The 16,344-nt window shown below is 40.1% G+C and overlaps 1 non-coding gene across 1 annotated transcript; it reads right to left on the reverse strand.

Moving 5' to 3' along the window:
• Positions 1 to 571: 571 nt before the first annotated feature.
• LOC119944267 lies at positions 572 to 709 on the reverse strand. Its single transcript, XR_005455762.1, has one exon. It is a non-coding gene; the product is annotated as a small nucleolar RNA SNORA7 (small nucleolar RNA).
• Between the last annotated feature and the right edge of the window lie 15,635 nt (positions 710 to 16,344).

The raw sequence follows: 16,344 nt of genomic DNA on the forward strand, positions 1-16,344 counted from the left end.
TATATTTCAGACCCAACAGGTGTGCCATGGTTGTGGGATGTCCTCTGCGATCCCTCACCACTCTTGGTCCTAGAAGGATTGGTTGGGAGGTCCAACAACCATGGATCTAAGACTAGTGGAGAAAAAAAACAAAGCCTCTGATGCTCTTCCTTGTCTGCCCTATCAATCATTTATTGAGCACTTTCTTGTACAGAGCACTATTCTAAGCACTATGCTTGAGAAAGTACAATATAACAGAATTGGTAGATACATTCCCTGCCCACAGTGAGTTTACAGTCAAGAAGGGAGGCAGACATTAATATAAATGAATAAATTGTGTATATAAGTGTTGTTGGGCTGAGGCGTGAATCTTATCCTTTGCTGTTGAGCCATCTCCAACCCATGGTGTTACCATGGACACATCTCTCCCAGAATGCCCCAACTCCATCTGCAATCATTCTGGTAGTGTATCCATAGTTTTCTTGGTAAAATTATGGAAGTGGTTTACCATTGCCTCCTTCCTTGCAGTGAACTTGAGTATCCACCTTTTATTCTCTCCCGTGCGGTGGCTGCCTAGCATAGGTGGGTTTTGACTTGTAGCAGAATGGCTTCCACACTCCAGCCACTGCCCAAACTAGGAATGGAATGGGTAGGCCTCTGCATGACTCTCCCTCCCATAGTCGAGACTGGTAGAGTACTGAAAACTCTCCAGGTGTGACCCTGAGAGAGGCTGAGGGGTGAATAGAAGGTGCAAATTCAAGTGCAAAGATGATGCAGAATGGAGTGGGAGAAGGGGAAATGAAGTCTTATTCAGTCAAGGCCACTTGGAAGAGACATTCCTTCAATAAGGATTTGAAGGCAGAAAGAGTGATTGTTTGTCAGAGATGAAGATCTGAGGGTGTTCCAGGCCAGAGGCAGAATGTGGGCAAGTGCTTGACAGCGAGATAGATGAGATTGAGGTACAGTGAGTAGACTGGCATCAGAGGAGCAAAGTATGTTGTTTGGGTTGTAGAATGAAATCTGGGAAATAAGTTGAGAGGGGGCGTGACCACTGAGTGCTTTAAAATCAATGCAGAGGTAGATGGCAGGGGTAACTGGAGGCTCTTGAGGAATGGCGCAGCATGGACTGAATATTGAGTGCTTATTGAGTAAGTACTCAATAACTACAATTGATTGTTTGGAGTAACATCGTAGCAGTTTGGATGAGAGCAAAGGGTAGATTTTAGCAATGTTTTGGAGGTTGAATCGACAGGATTTGGTGACAGATTGAATATGTGGGTTGAATGAGAGAGATGAATCAAGGATAACAGGAAAGTTGGGGGAGGACAGAATTTAGGTGGGAAGATGAGGAGTTCTGTTTTGGACTTGCTAAGTTTGAGGTGTGAGTGAGACATCCAATTAGAGAGTTCCTGAAGGCAGGAAAAAAATGTGAGACTGCAGAGAAGGGGCGAGATCAGGACTGGAGATGTAGATTTGGGAATTATCCACATCGTTATGATAGTTGAAGCCATGGGAGTGACTATTCCAAGGGAGTGGATGTAGAGAGAGAATAGACGGAGATCCAGAACTGACCCTTGAGTAACTTTCACTGCTATGAGGAGTCTTAAAAAGGGACTGAGCATGAGTGGCCAGAAATATAGTAGGAGAACCAGGAAAGGACAGTCATTCAAGCCAAGGTTGGATAATTTTTACAGGAGATGAGGATGAATGACAGTGTTGAAGGCAACTGAGAGGTCAAGGAGGATTAATATTGATAGAGATCACTGGATAGAGGTCAGTGCTTAGAACAATGCTTAGCACTTAGAACAGTGCTCAGCACTTATATATATATATATATATATATATATATATTTGTACAGATTTATTACTCTATTTTACTTGTACATATTTACTATTCTATTTCTTTTGTTAATGATGTGCAAATAGCTTTTATATATACAGGTGCTGTGGGGTGGGGAAGGAGGTAGGGCAGGGGAGATGGGGAGGGGAATGAGGTGGAGAGGAAGGAGGGGGCTCAGACTGGGAAGGCCTCCTGGAGGAGGTGAGCTCTCAGTAGGGCTTTGAAGAGAGGAAGAGAGCTAGCTTGGCGGATGTGTTGAGGGAACACATTCCAGGCCAGGGGAAGAACGTGGGCCAGGGGTTGATGGTGGGACAGGTAAGAACGAAGTACAGTGAGGAGGTTAGCAGCAGAGGAGAAGAGGTTGCAGACTGGGCTGTAGAAGGAGAGAAGGGAGGTGAGCTAGCAGGGGGCGAGGTGATGGAGAGCCTTGAAGCCGAGAGTGAGTAGTTTTTGCTTGATTCATAGGTTGACAGGTAGCCACTGGAGATTTTTGAGGAGGGGAGTAACATGCCCAGAGCATTTCAACACAAAGATGATCCGGGCATCAGAGTGAAGTATAGACTGAAGTGGGGAGAGACAGGAGGATGGGAGATCAGAGAGGAGGCTGATGCCTTAATCTAGTCGGGATAGGATGAAAGATTGAACCAGCAAGGTAGCGGTTTGGATGGAGAGGAAAGGGGGGATCTTGGCAACGTTGTGGAGGTGAGACCAGCAGGTTTTGGTGATGGATTGTATGTGTGGGGTCAGTGAGAGAGCGGAGTCGAGGATGACACCAAGGTTGCGGGCTTGTGAGTTGGGAAGGATGGTAGTGCCGTCTACAGTGATGGGAAAGTCAGGGAGAGGGCAGGGTTTGGGAGGGAAGATAAGGAGTTCAGTGTTGGACATATGGAGTTTTAGATGGCGGGCAGACATCCAGATGGTGATGTCCTGAAGGCAGGAGGAGACACGAGCCTGAAGGGAGGGAAAGAGAGCAGGGGCAGAGATGTAGATTTGAGTGTCATCAGCGTAGAGATGATAGTTGAAGCCGTGGGTCCGAATGAGATCACCAAGGGAGTGAGTGTAGATAGAGAACAGAAGGAGACCAAGAACTGACACTTGAGGAACCCCTACAGTAAGGGAGAGGAGGAAAAGCCTGCAAAGGAGACTGAGAATGAACAGCTGGAGAGATAAGAGGAGAACCAGGAGAGGACGGAGTCAGTGAAGCCAAAGTTGGACAGTGTGTTGAGGAGAAGGGGGTGGTCCACAGTGTCGAAGGCAGCTGAGAGGTCGAGGAGGATTAGGATAGAGTAGGAGCCATTGGATTTGGCAAGAAGGAAACCTTCATTGGTGACCTTTGAGAGGGCTGTTTCAGTGGAATGTAGGAGACAGAAGCCAGATTGGAGGGGGTCAAGGAGAGAGTTGGCATTGAGGAATTCGAGACAGCGGGTGTAGACAACATTCTAGGAGTTTGGAAAGGAAGGGTAGGAGGGAGATAGGGTGATAACTAGAAGGGGAGGTGAGGTCAAGGGTGGGTTATTTTAGGATGGGGGAGACGTAGGCATGTTTGATGGCAGAGGGGAAGGAACCAGTGGGGAATGAGTGGTTGAAGATGGAAGTTAAGGAGGGAAGGAGGGAAGGGGTGAAAGATTTCATAAGATGAGAGGGAATGGGGTCTGAAGCGCAAGTGGATGGAGTAATACTTGAGAGGAGGGAGGAGATCTCATCTGAAGATACTGCTGGGAAGGTTGGGAGAGTAGCGGAGAGGGTTGAAAGTTGGGGGTTGGAGAAGGTGGAGGAGTGACTTTGGGGAGCTCAGACTTGATGGAGTTAATTTTACTAATGAAGTAGGAGTCCAGATCGTTGGGGGTGAGGGATGGAGGAGGGGGAGGAACAGCTGCTGATGGTCTACTTTGAAGAAAATCTATGCCAAAGGGAAAAGAGTACCTTGGATTATCTCCCAGGCTCACTGAATTCTCTAACCCTTCTGTTTAAGTACCGACTAGCTCCTGTAGCATGTTCCTAGCAGCAGAGAAAGGGGGACGGATTATCTCTTGGTTTTGTTTATTTTAACTGGTATTTGTTAAGCACTTTCTATGTGCCGGGGTAGATAGGTTGGACACAGTGTATGCCTCACATGGGGCTCACAGTCTTTATCCCCATTTTAAAGATGAGGTAACTGAGGCACAGAGCAGTGACTCATTCATTCATTCAATCGTATTTATTGAGTGCTTACTGTGTGCAGAGCACTGTACTAAGCACTTGGGAAGTACAAGTTGGCACCGTATAGAGATGGTCCCTACCCAACAGTGGGCTCACAGTCTAGAAGGGTGAGACAGAGAACAAAACATATTAACAAAATAAAATAAATAGAATAAACATGTACAAATAAAATAGAATAATAAATACATACAAACAAATATACATATATACAGGTGCTGTGGGGAGGGGAAGGATGTAAGGCAGGGGGATGGGGAGGGGGAGGAGGGGGAGAGGAAGGAGGGTGCTCAGTCTGGGAAGGCCTCCTGGAGTAGGCGACTTGCCTAAGGATGTTCAGCAGGCAAGTGGTGGGGCCAGAATTAGAACCCAGGTCCTTGTTTCTCCCTGTTCTTTCCAGTGAAATATTTAATATTTGATTCTATTGCTGATAGGGATCAATTCAATGCAAATCAACAAAGTTCAAATGTTATCTGAAATAGAGTTCAAGTTATATCTTTGCCTCTTGTTCTGGCCAAATGGAATCAATAGATTTACGAATATTGAAAACAAGAATTTAGGTGCATATATTCATTTGACTATAAAGTGTTACTGGGCCCTACCATCTGCTTTAAAAGTAAGGATTGAAGTTCCTTGTGGGCAGGGAATGTGTCTCTCAGTTGAACTTCACACACTAGGTATAGTGTATTGTACTCAACAGGGGCTCACAAAATACTATTACTACCACTGGATATAGGAAAAAGTCTATTCACAGAATGGTATGGATGAAAATGTTACACTCTGGGTGTTCTTTGCCATAAATACATATGAGAAAAAAATGAAATACTGCTAAATTGAAGTGAGTGCTTCAAAATAATTCATAAACCAATTTTCATAATACAAGTAACACTTGATTGAGAATGTGATTATGACAAATATGTCTAATATGAGAGAATCACATTTTATGTGCCAGTTAAACTCTTATTTCAGTAAATCATTCTGTCAGATGTTGGGTTTTTTAGGAAAACCAACAGTAGACCTCCAATGTTTATTCAGGGAACTCTTTGGAGGAAGTTTCATGTTATTCTTTTGGATTGGGAGAGTATAATGATGAGTGCTCAATTCGCACAACCTCTCCACTATCTATAGGAATCATTACTAGGAGAAGAAAATGATTCCATTCTTTACAGAGCACTGTGAGGGTGAGCTATTACTCAAATAGGGTTTGCCAAGTGGATCTCGATTTTGAAATTTTTCAGTACTATAAAATTTTCTAGCCTGGAAAACTAAAAAGATCCATCAGCTCAAGCTGTTGAATAGGTCAACAGAAAATGCCCTGCATGAATGGCTGTGATAGCAGATGATCATGCTGGTAGACAAACATGTAAGGCTCTTGATACTTCATCCTCTCAGTGTTTAGAGTCATCTAATCCTTAATGGCTTGGTCAGAAGATACTGGGGTTTGAACTCTACTTGAATCATGTTATCTAAGTCATTATGTCTCTGTTGGAAGTGCACTTCCACTTCATCAATATGCTTGGGAAATAATATTTTAGAATTCCCATAGACTCTTTCCATCTTTGTATCCAACCCTGTCTGTATTTATGGGAATCTCATCCATTTTCTTTTGGATAATCTGGTACAGCCACTCCAGATTGTATTTATCCTTATCTTTCTATTAAATATGCTCGACATCTGAGGTTTTACATCACTTTGTTGAGAGCATTAAATGTCATTTTATTGCTGTTGCTTTTGATGACTTAAGAAATGATGACTTTTCCTCCAATTAAAAAAATACCTATTATCAGGATGCACTTATTTCTTACAATAAATTATCATTAGAATTTCCAACTAGACTTCCTCAAATTCAATTCTCCACTCCTCTTGGACCCTCTGAGTGCTAAACATTTCCAAATCCACCTGTACTGATGGCTCAGTACAGGATGTTACAACTAATCCCTGTTGCATCTATCCTCATTCTGTAATTTGTAAATGGAAAGCGATAGGAGAGCTACATAAGCAGCTGAAAGAATTGACCAGAGGCAAATTAAAGCCTGAATCTCATTCCTTCACAAATGGCCCATCTTTGCTTTAATTCATTGAGATCAAATGTGATTCAGACAAGTGTTTGAGTACTTAATGTCATGCTGAATTTCTATCTTCAAAATAAGGAAACAGCTGATTTATTGAACACTTATGTGCAGTGCACTGTACTAAGCACCTAGAAGAGTTCAATACAACAGAATTAGCAGATACGTTCCTGACCCATAATGATCTTACATGTATGGGAGATATACATTAATATACATAAATAAGCAATTTATAATATATAATTTAAAGATATGTATATAAGTACTGTGAGGTTGGGGGTGAGGAGAATATCAGTTGTCTAAATGACACAGATCCAAGTGCAGAGATGACATAGAAGGGTGAGCAAGCCAGGGAAGACAAGACTTAATGAGGTAAGTGCTCTTGGAGAAGATGTGACCTTAAGAATACCTTGGAGGTGGAGAGAGTCGTGATTTGGGGCATATGAATGAGGAGGTAGTTCCAGGCTAGAGGGAATGACATTCGAAAGGGGCTGGCAGTGAAGTAGACGAGATTGGGACATGGTGAGTAAATTGGCCTTAGAGGAGCGGAATGTGTGTGCTGGGCTGTAGTAGGAGATTAGTGAGGTAAGGTAGGATGGGGGAAGCTGATTGTGATCTTTAAAGCCAGTGGTAAGGAGTTTCTGTTTGATATGGAGTTGTATGGAAAGCCACTGAAGGTTCTTGAGAAGTGTAAAGATATGGACTGAACATTTTACTGATAAATGATCCATGCAGTGTACTGAGGTATGAATTAGAGTAGGGAGAGTCAGAAGGCTGGGAGGTCAGGGAGGAGGCAGATGCAGTAGTCAAGGTGGGATGGGGTAAGTGCTTTGATCAGTATAGTAGCAGTTTGGATGGAGAGGAAAGGGCGGATTTTAGTAATGTTGTGAAGGTAGAATCAACGGGACCTTGTGGAAGATTGAATGTATTAATGGAATGAGAGAGATGATTCAAAGATAATGCCAAAGATACGGGCTCACGAGACAGAGAGGATGGTTATGTTGTCTACAGTGATGGGAAAGACGGGGAAAGACCGAGTTTGAATGGGAAGATGAGTTCAGTTTTGGACATGTTTAATTTGAGGTGTCAGCAGGACATCCAAGAAGATATAATCAATTGTATTTATTAAGTGATTACTATGTGCAGAGCACTGTACTAAGAGCTTGGGCGAGTACAATACAACAGAATTAGCAGACATATTCCCTGCCCATAACAATCTTACAGTCCAGAGGGAAGATATCTTGAAGGCAGGAGGGAATGAAAGATTCCAGGTAAGGAGAGAGGTCAGGGCTGGAGATGTAGATTTGGGAATCAACCTCCCCTAAACTGATAAGCTCCTTATGGGCAGAGAAGAGGTCAACCAACTGTGTTACACTGTAGTCTCCCAAATGCTTAGTACAGTGCTCTGCACACAGTAAGAGCTCAATAAATATGATTAATTGACTGATACCAGAGAAATGCAAAGACTGCATTAGCCAGGTTGCCAACTAAGGCTACACTCTAACACCCAACCTGTAACAAACACAGGAGAAATAAACCCAATGTGCCAGTATTAGGATGTTCACAGCTTTAATGACTTCTTTGAACAGAGGGAAGCCACTCAGATTTAATCAGCCTTCATGTATAGCGATTCCCAATTTCTAACACCCTCTTTTGAGAGCAATAAGAACGGAATAAAATCAGGGCCATTCCAAAAATAAATAAAAACAGAATCTTATTTCACACTTCACAACTTAAAACAACCCTTGGATCTGATATGATGTGAATCAAAAGGCTTTTCATGTGAAAATGGAAACCTGTTTGGTTTGGGAAAGTCTTTATCTGGGTCACTGCGTGTGTGTGTGTCGGGGGCGGGGGGGTGCAGTACAGGAGAAGCATGATGTAGTGGAGAGAGCACAGGCCTGGGAGTAAGAAGATCATGGGTTTTTATCCTGACTCTGCCAGTTGTCTGCTGTGTGACCTTGGACAAGGCACTTCACTTCTCTGGGCCTCAGTTCCCTCATCTGTAAAATGGAGATTGAGACTGTGAGTCCCACATGGGGCGGGGACTGTGTCCAACCCTGTTTTCTTGCCTCCATCCCTGGACATAGTACAGTGCTGTGCACATAGTGCTTAACAAATACTATTATTATTATTATTAATAATAATAACAATAACAATAATATTATGGACTCCTGAATTCTACTTTATTCTCACCCACCTCCATTTTTAGTTAATGGGCAATTCCCATCTAGTATTTTGGTGGTATAGAGCTACAATTTCTGCTTCATTGGCACTGATTGTGTCTACTACAAATTACAGTGGAAAGCAATTCCTTGGATAGGTGATTGCAATCAGGGTGATAATATACAATTTTGATTAATCAAGGAAGTTTGATTAATTTCAGAATTGATCTTGAAATAATCTAACTGAAGAAAAGGCTGTTTACTGTCATTTGAGATGAGTAATGACTAGAAGAAATAGAGTGCTTGCCTGAAGTTCCCTGAACTCTGAACTTTAATGATTTTGCATCTTTACTCTTTGAGTCTAGAGATTTCACTAAAATATCAGACCATTTTCAAAAGGTTAAACTCCAAACACAAGTACAGAACATATATGATAAATCACAGTCATAGATATAATCTATAAACCACAGATTATAGAAACTATATTCTAGTGCAACAGTGGTATTCAGAATACCCTTTTCATTTAGCTTTAGATGTTTCATTTGGAATTAATTCTTTGATTAACACTTTCTCAAGTTACTTCCCAGATGGTGGTAGTGGTGCATAGGACAAACCTATTACAGTATCTTTCTGGATTTAGGTGCCATACTAAACATCAAATAGCAGGATAAAGTTGCCAGCACGAAGGTCCTAGAATGCAGTCAGCTCACTTGCACTGATGCAATTATCACAGTAGTATAGGAGAATAGCTACTGCAGGCTTGGGGAACTGAAAGGGAATGCATGAACCAGGGAGGGGAGAACAAATGTTGTAGAGACTTAGTGAAATACAATTTTAAACAATGTGTTATAGAGGTTAACTGGGGACTATCACTTGGAAGGCGGCTATCAGAAAGCCACCGGGAAGCATACTCCATTTGTAGCAGATACACCCATGAAGCAAAGAACTATTTAAACATTCGCATATTGTAGAAAGGACTGTTGGCTTCAAATACGTTTTTTTTTTTTTCTGTTGTATTCAGGCACACATACTAGCTTACTTTAATTTATCTGAAGGCATTTTCACAACTATAATCTTATCCTCACAACAACACCACGAGGTAGAGAGAAGAAGGTACTCTCCCCATTTTATAGTTAGGGAAACCTAGCCCACATACTTCATCCTCTAGTGTTAACCTTCTCACTGTTCCTAGTTCTCACCTGTCTCGCTGCTGACCTCTGGTCCATGCCCGACCTCTGGTCTGGAACTCCCTCCTCCTCAAATCTGACAGACAATTACTCTCCCCGCTGCTTCAAAGTCTTACTGAAGGCATATCTCCAAAAGGCCTTCCCCGACTAAATCCCACTTTTCCTCAATTCCACTCCCTTCTGCATCACCCTGAATTGCTTCCTTTGCTCTCCCCCTTCCCGCCCACTCCAAAACCCCACAGGACTTATGTATACATTTGTAATTTAATTCATTTGTATTGATGTCTGTCTCTCCCCTTCTAGACAATGTGAGCTCACAATGTGAGCTCATTGTGAGAAGGAAATGTCACTGTTGATTGTTGTATTACACTTTACCAAGCGTTAGTAAAGTGCTCTGCAAACAGTAAGCTCCTAATAAATACAATTGAATGAATGAATGAATGAATGAACCGACATTTTAAGTAAATGGTCCAAAGTTAACCAGCATGTCAGTGAGGAAGCTAGTTATAGAATCCAGATTTCCTCACTTGCCATGCTTTTTCAACTAGATCACACTATCACAACTATAGGTTTCATACTGTAGTCTCAAAAAGGTTCAAAGACTCCTAGCAAAATCCACAGCACCAAATTTCAACACAAACTTTAGGTATACATTAGCAATGTAGCCAAGTAATTTAGGCCAATGAATGTACTTGTGTTTCAATTATCCAGCTGTTTTAGGAGGAAGTATTCCTTTGCATTTAACTACCAGGATGATGTGTTAGGATATCTGGGCTTCCTTATACTCTCATAACTTGTTTTTATTCTGAGCAAAATCTCCTAAAACAAGTTTATTAGTATCTTTATGCTATTCTATTTAGGGCATTCTGAATATTGAGTCTGGATGAAGATTTTCTCTTCATGGTATATTTAACAAGTAGGAACAAGTTTCATTTTTGAAATAAGCAACATTCACAGAAAGATGTATGGAATGGAATTGAGAAACTCAGGTTTGGGCAAGAGATGTGCCAAACATAAATTGCTGATATTGTCTAAAAGAAAGGAAAACATATTAAGCTTTTATAGTCTTTTCAAACTGATACATCTCCACATTCAATTTTAGGATTGGTGGCTGATATTTCTGCAAACTAGTTATTGCAAAGGAAGTAAACACATTTAAATTTGATTTTTACAGTTTCAAAAATAAATTTCTTCATGTGAACATGTTAGTGTAAAAAACATAATTTTGCGATAGCGGTAAGTTAAAAAAAGAAATGAAGAATGATTAAAAACTGAATAAAATAGTTACATGAATAACAAGAAATTTGGCAGAATATGTTGAATCAAAAGTAAAAATATTGAGAGCTGTTATTAATAATGCAAATGTGAGTTCCCCATTTTTAGTTAAATAGGTTTTTCATTTCAATTTACCAAATTGTCTTCTTTCTCCTTGAATACTCTATTGCTGGCAAGACTGTGAGCTGGAACTGTAAACAGAACAGAACATTTTCCTGTTCAAAAAGTTGTTGCAGGAAAAACAATTTTAATAATACATTAGGCAAACATAACTGAATCATTATGTAACATAATTGTAACAATTTGAGTCATAGGAAAAGAATATTGAACACAATTTAAAAGGGGTAGGCTTTCACCTCTGTTTTATTTACTGGACTTTCATTTGTAGATCAGTGCATTAAAATGACCCCTGTTTACTGTAAATTGTACACTATTGGTTGTGAAAGAGTCTCAGTTTTTTCTCCAGAAGATATATTCAGACAGTCAGAACATTATTGATATTTGTGTTCTGGAAATACTACTGCTCCAAAATCAGAGAATTGTTGCGCAGCAGAATTTTTGGATCCAGGTCCAGACAGTGAGATAAATGGAGAAGTCTGTTCTCATTAAGCACCACTGGGCTCTAATGTCTTATGCAAACTAAAAACATTTTTTTTTCTTTAAAGGAAAGATTGTTTGAAAGCACCTAGCATCCTATAAAACAATAGGGTTGTAAATGTTATTCATGTTGAAATTTAATTAGGCAACAATTCTCCATTTTTGTTTTCACAGAAGTCTTAAAAGCTATTTTTTCATTGTTATGAAGATGTGCATTTCTAAAGGGAGAAAAAGTAGGTTTTATGTTGGAGCCTGTGGCATTGAGAAAGTCCAACATCCCTTTGTTAATGAACCAGCTGCCTTAGAAAGTACAGAAATTAACACAAACATTTATGGGAGATTCAAGGACCCATAAACTACTCACAAAGCACAGAAAGCCTTTCTTCTAAAAATGCTCAAATGAATTATAAAACAATACATTACTTTTACACTCTCATGGCCCATTAAATATTTTTTAATGCAGTATTCGTTTGAATCAGTAAGTTTTGAGTATTACAAAGTCTTAATGCTAGCTGTGGTTTTCATTACAAAGAGAGACTTTCTCAAATGGTCCTTTTTTATTTTGCCTCAGTAAACAAACTTAATTTCTCAGTTTAAAAGGGGCAATCAATTTTTTATTAAGCAAATAAGCATTTCAGAAAAATGACCCTAGATGGAATGTAGAAAACCCATTAATTCCTAAGTTTGTACACTCCTTTTCATTTGCTCATTTCAATTTCCACCTCTTCAGTGCACCCATCCTGACCCAGTATCAAGAAAAAAGTAAGCTAAAGGGATCTTATAAAGTCTAAATTTCATAAATGATTAGCTTTTTTAATGTATAGCCATTGAATTGATGGAAGGGAACTTTTCTGCTATTTTTATTGTATTATACTTTTCCCAAGCACTTAGTATGGTGCTCTGTACCAAGTCACCCCTCCATAAATGTCATTGATGGGTTGATTGCTTGATTACAGGATCACAAGTTGTTGTCTTTATAGTATTACACATAGAGTGACAACTGATGACATTAAAGAATACTTGCCATACATTTTTATTGAAATAAATGAATGATAGGTAAGATAATAACATTTACCTTGTGCAAACAACTAGCGTTTGTATTTCAGTCCATTCTTAATAACAATAATAATAATAATAATAGCACTTATTAAGCACTTAATATGTGCAAAGCACTGTTCTAAGCGCTGGGGAGGTTACAAGGTGATGAGGTTGTCCCATGGGGGCTCACAGTCTTCATCCCAATTTTCCAGATGAGGGAACTGAGGCCCAGAGAAGTGAAGTGACTTGCCCAAAGTCACACAGGAAATTGATACTTCTTAAAATTTTGAAACTGATAAAACTTTCTAGTTAATCAGCATTCAAGTAACAGATCCAGCATTGCTGTTCCATTACATGAAGTCATCATAAATGTTCTCATATACCAAAAAGTTGCCTGTGGAATTTCAAAGAATGTACACAGTAGCTGAGCATGATGTAGGGTGGATTTCCGATTCTGGTCCTTTGCTCTAGAGCTGTTGCAATTCCTTCCCAGACTTTGCAGTCCTGGGTACAACTTACGAGCAGGTGGACTTGGTGGCAGGAGGTGAGGTGGAGGAAGCCCAATTGTTCAAAAACACAAATAAAGTCATGTAGCTGTCCGATTCTGAATCAACAGTGGACAGGAGTCAGATCTTTAGGGAGTAAAACTAGATAGATGGCCTCCCTAACTGATTACATGCATTGTATATGAATGACCTACAAACTATCTTAGTGCAATATCTTTAGTTAGTTTCTTACCTCCTTCCCTTCCCCACAGCACCTGTATATATGTATATATGTTTGTACATATTTATTACTCTATTTATTTTACTTGTACATATCTATTCTATTTATTTTATTTTGTTAATATGTTTGGTTTTGTTCTCTGTCTCCCCCTTCTAGACTGTGAGCCCACTGTTGGGTAGGGACCGTCTCTATATGTTGCCAACTTGTACTTCCCAAGCGCATAGTACAGTGCTGTGCACACAGTAAGCGCTCAATAAATACGATTGATTGATTGATTGGAAGGAAGTTTAGGATAACAAAACCACTGCGTGTTTTGGTCTTTTCCTATTAGAGCTATAGCTTGATATTGTTGACTCAGAAGACAGCATATTGTTTTATTATTGTAGAGGCATTAGGAATGAGAATTATTAACTACAGGCTTGTCCTAGAACATGAATTCCTTAGCGCATAGCCCTCTGGGATTCTCGAAAGCACCAGGAAGGCACCCGACCATACCTACTCCACAGTGTCGTCACTTCTAGTAGTTAGAGAGAAGCAGGGTGGCTCAGTGGAAAGAGCACGGGCTTTGGAGTCAGAGGTAATGGGTTCAAATCCCAGCTCCGCTACTTGTCAGCTGTGTGACTTTGGACAAGTCGCTTGACTTCTCTGGGCCTCAGTTCCCTCAACTGTAAAATGGGGATTTAGACTGTGAGCCCCCCGTGGGACAACCTGATCACCTTGTAACCTCCTCAGTGCTTAGAACAGTGCTTTGCACATAGTAAGCGCTTAATAAATGCTATCATTATTATTATTATTATTATTATTATTGCTTGGTAAAATTGCAACACATTTCATAATGGAACTTAATATGTTTCTACAGTTTACAGGGCACAGAAAAACATTTCTTTTTTACCTTTATCTTTTCTTTTAATATCCCTATTCCCCCATATTTGGAGAGGACCATAAATACAGCGTTGTGGGATCGCAGGATCAAAGATGTGATAACAAAAACATTTCTTTTTTTACCTTTATCTTTTCTTTTAATATCCCTATTCCGCCATATTTGGAAAGGACCATAAATGCAGTGTTGTGGGATTGCAGGATCAAAGATGTGATAATTCAACTTAAATCAGCATTATTGCCTTTGCTTCACAAAACCTTACCGTTTAATTTGTTAGCTTTCAAATAATGAAGAAATGAAATTAGTTTTTTTTTAATTTCTTTTTCTATGGAATTTGTTAAGTGCTTTCTATGTGCCAGACACTGTACTAAACATTGGGGTACAGACAAGGTAATCTGAGTGGACACAGTACCTGTCAAATCCCCATTTTACAGATGAGGTTGCTAAGGCACAGAGAAGTTAGGTGACTTGCCCAGGGTCACACAGCAGACAAATAGTGGCCAGAATTAGAACTCAGGCCCATCTTACTCCTAGGTCAGTACTCTATCCACTAGGCACTGCTGCTTCTCTTCATGATCCAGAGGCATGTTTCTGAAAAAGTCAAGAGGCAAAGCCACCCTGACCAAGCATACTGATGTGGGATCTCATGAAAGCATCATGGTTGGTCCCAGCAGTAGTGTAACAGGAATGAATTAACGAACTACTTGAGCAGAACTATTTGAGCAGTGAGAGAAGGCCTAGCATTCAAACTAGTTATTTGTTCTATTATTTTGTTTGGCTACAAGTCATGTGGGCAAGATAGCAATGTGAAAGGGAAAAACACTTTCTATGAAATCACTGTTCGATTGAAGATGCTTGCCTTATATACCTGGGGCCTGAATCAAATCAGAAGCACAATAAAATAGGAACCAGAATCAACTCTATATTTTACCCAAGTGATAAGATTGTCCCTTATCTCAGTGTTTCATTGAGTGAATCAAAATACAAGGAGCAACCTTGTTTACATGTTTGCAGAGAAGTGTGTTGACACTTGAAAAATTGAAATATTTGTTAATATAAATGGTTCCTAAATTCTTCATTCTGCTAAACTCTTCCTAAATCTGTTAAGCTCTGTCTCCTCTGCAACATACTATACTAGCTGAAGACTATAGAAGTTCAATTTAAAAGAATAGATTTTTTTGTGTCATGTGTTTGTTAAAAGGACTTTCAAAATAGCAAATAAAATTCTAGCATATGCCTCCTTAAATGTTTTGTTTCTCATATGATTCTTGTGGGCAAGGAATGCTTCTTCCAACTCTGATGTATTATACTCATCCAAGTGTTAAGTACAGTGCTCTCCATACAGTAAGCACTTAATAAATAACAATGACTGAGTCATAATTTCTCCAAATTCCTTAGCATCTATAGAATTCAAAAGCAGATATGAATAAACATTTTGAACTTGTGTGTGTGTGTGTATATACATATGAGTTCAAATTGCTTATACATAATGCTCAGAATATTGTGCTCATGATGTTTTATATATGATAAATATTATAGAATACCACTTCCTGATCCGTAGGTACCCCTTTCAGGATCATACGTGGAGAGTTTCCAGTACTCTACCAGTTTCAGCTATGGGAGGGAGAGTCAAGCAGAGGCATACCCATTCCATTGCTTGGGCAGTGCCTAACTGGGGAAGACAATCTTCTACAAATAAAAACTCACGTGTTCTGGGCAGCAGTAGAAGGGTAGAGGGTCGAGGGCATGGAAGAAGGCAGTGGTAAACCACTTCTGTATTTTTACAAAGAACATTCTATGGATACACTACCAGAACAATTGCAGATGGAGAGTGGGACATTCTGGAAGAGGTGTGTCCATGGACTCGATATGGAGTAGAGATGACTCAACAGCATAACACAAGGTCTATAGGTGGGAATGTATATTTAGCAGCAGCTCATTAGGTGTGGATGGAATGGAAACTGAGATTTTATATAGCATTTATTATTATTATTGTTGTTATGGTATTTGTTAAGCGCTTACTATGTGCCAAGCAATGTTCTTTGTGCTGGGATAGATACAGGGTGATCAGGTTGTCCCATGTGGGGCTCACAGTTTGAATCCCCATTTTACAGATGAGGTAACTGAGGCACAGAGAAGTGAAGTGACTTGCCCAAGGTCACACAGAAGCTGGGAGGTGGAGCTAGGATTTGAACCCACATCCTCTGACTCCAAAGCCCATTAAGTCAAGCTGCTTCTCTATTTAGTTCACCACATGGCATAATGGGAAGAGCGAGAGCCTGGGAGTCAGAAGGTCATTGATTCTAATTCTCGCTTGGCCACTTCTCTGCTGTGTGACACTGAGTAAGTCACTTCACTTCTCTGTGCCTTAGCTATGTCATCTGTAAAATGGGGA

Source organism: Tachyglossus aculeatus, chromosome 22, assembly GCF_015852505.1.
Source record: "Tachyglossus aculeatus isolate mTacAcu1 chromosome 22, mTacAcu1.pri, whole genome shotgun sequence".
Taxonomy (NCBI): Eukaryota; Metazoa; Chordata; class Mammalia; order Monotremata; family Tachyglossidae; genus Tachyglossus; species Tachyglossus aculeatus.